At 33.8% G+C, this 2,500-nt stretch overlaps 1 pseudogene; it reads right to left on the bottom strand.

Moving 5' to 3' along the window:
• Positions 1-2,500, bottom strand: part of LOC137614505 (nephrin-like) — a 218,142-nt pseudogene that overhangs the window by 88,137 nt on the left and 127,505 nt on the right.

Here is a 2,500-nt window from a genome sequence, read left to right as displayed (position 1 = left end):
TAGTCATATACTTTACAATAAACAAGAACAACAACAAATGCAGTCGTTCTTAGTCAAATGTTGGACAAAGACCTCAGATATGTTTCATCACCACTCTGGCTACTGTAGTTCAGTGATTATTATTATTATTATTATTATTATTATTATTATTATTATTATTATTATTATTACCTGCTAATCTACAACCCTAGTTGGAAAAGCATGATGCTATAAGCCCATGAGCCCCAACAGGGAAAATAGCCCAATGAGGAAATGCAACAAGGACAAATTAAATATTTTAAGAGCAGTAACAACATTGAAATAAATATTTCCTATTTAAACTATAAAAACTTTAACAAAACTAGAGGAAGAGAAATAAGATAGATTAGGGTGGTCGAGTGTACCCTCAAGCAAGTGGGAGACTTTATTCTGATTGTTCACAGCAAACCAACCTAGTATGGGTGTCCCTGTCTAGTACAGCTTTGCTGGTCATGGTGATACACAAACCATTTCACGACGTTAAGGTATCCCCATTCAGAAAAGGATGTACTTCGCAAAATTAGACAAACATAGAGTTAAAATCACTTCTCAATATCATGATTAAAAATGTTCATCTTGCAAAAAGTCTTGCGGTTAACATTATGGGTTAATCTTGATTTGAAAGTTATGATTAAAATCTATTACAGTTAATAATATAGTTTGAGTATTATTCAAAACCACCCTCAACAGTAATAGTAAGCTATCATTGCTACCTGACTTTAAAAACACCAATGATTTTAAAAACATAATCCACTAGACCAACGGTTCCCAAACTGGGGGAAATTTCACCCTGGGGGGAAATTTGAAGCTTCCAGGGGGGAAATAATTAATTACACAAGAAGCAGCCTCACCCTTCTCACTAATTTAATTCTAAAGTAGAAGAGCAAACACAAATCCTTTAATTTGTTATTAACCGGCTCTATGGCTATGCTTAGTTGTTACCAACTGCTCTCTATCCAATTTACTCTGTAATTATATATTTATCAGTATATTTGCACATTTGAAAAATAGAGTAGTAAATAGTCTCAAGTGTGTTTTAACCACGCTTTCCCTCTTACACATGAAAGGGGAAATCTGAATGGTTTAAGTGGGTGCAGGGAGGGGGGGGGGGATGACAGAAAAAAAGTTTGGGAACCACTGCACTAGACGTTCATCAGCATCCTATATAAATATCTATTTATCCATCTAGTTATATAGACTGAATTATATATTTCCATTAGAATACTTACACGTTGAGGAGTTGCAAGTATACACAAACACACACAAGTGTAAACACACACCTGCAAATGACAACGAAAGTATAGTTCTTACACCTTACAGTGAAGTATTGCTTGACCGAGTGGCGCATCCATGGATACTAAAGAAAGAGATACAGGGAATGTTGTGTACAATTTTAAGTCAATTCCAGTTTCTTATTCTATCAAAGAAACGCATAAATTTATGTTAAATTATGGTCTTATGATTTATTCTAAATATCATTATTTCTAAATCGGTGGCTGAAGAACAATTTTGGAAATAGACGAAGCATTTCATATGAAAATTTCAGGAATTATCATTAAAGGTTTTAAATTTTCGTTTACACCATCATCTTAGTAGAGTAATATATCGATTATATATATTTTTACTACTTTAAACTTCTAAGGATTTTGTAAAAGATTAAAATAGTTGATGTCTTTCTAATGATTTGCATCTTTGCAACAGTTTTACCTCCTGCCACGGATTAAATGTTTAAAGGTCACTCATAAATGGCAGAGGCAAGGAACAGTTACATTGACCTATTAAGCAGGACAATGCCCTAGAGACTGATTATATATACATATGATCAGGGCCCAAGCCCCATCTCCAACCAAGCTAGGAATAAGAGGGCCCAGGAAATGGCTGCTGATGACTCATCAGATAGACCTTTAGGCTTCTTCAAACCCCGCATCCTTAGCTCACAAGGATGTTGAAGTTGCAGCGACCAAATGAACTAACAAGTGTGAGCGGGATTCGAGCTCCATTCTGGCGTTCACTAGTCTAGGACGTTACCACATCGGTCACCACAACCTTAATAAGTTATTTTTATATACATGTTATTTTAATATTGCAATGAAGAAAAACATGAAAATTTCCAAAACCAAAAAGAATCTATACTAGTTTTGAGATAAAAGACGTTGTTATTACTATTATTATCTTTGTGTGTGTGTGTAATTCGTTTTATTGGTAAATGCATATCTAGATTATAATCTTTACAAATAATCCGCGATAGTAGAATATATCAAATCATAATTGGTATTGGCAGGCTATAAAAACTATTAACATTTATTCAAAGATTTTCACCGTTTTAAAAACGGATATACTGAGTGATATTACGGTCACCAACCCACACAAAATAATCATAAAGTAAGGTAAAATTACGGTCGCCTGTATTTTACTGAAATACGGTTTAGAATACAAAATTTTTACGGAGAATTTACGATTAAAATTGCGGGTTTTTCTACCT

The sequence above is a fragment of the Palaemon carinicauda genome, chromosome 20, assembly GCF_036898095.1.
Source record: "Palaemon carinicauda isolate YSFRI2023 chromosome 20, ASM3689809v2, whole genome shotgun sequence".
Classification (NCBI taxonomy): Eukaryota; Metazoa; Arthropoda; class Malacostraca; order Decapoda; family Palaemonidae; genus Palaemon; species Palaemon carinicauda.
Note: the sequence above shows the minus strand (reverse complement) of the source record. Positions and strands in the feature narration are given on the sequence as shown.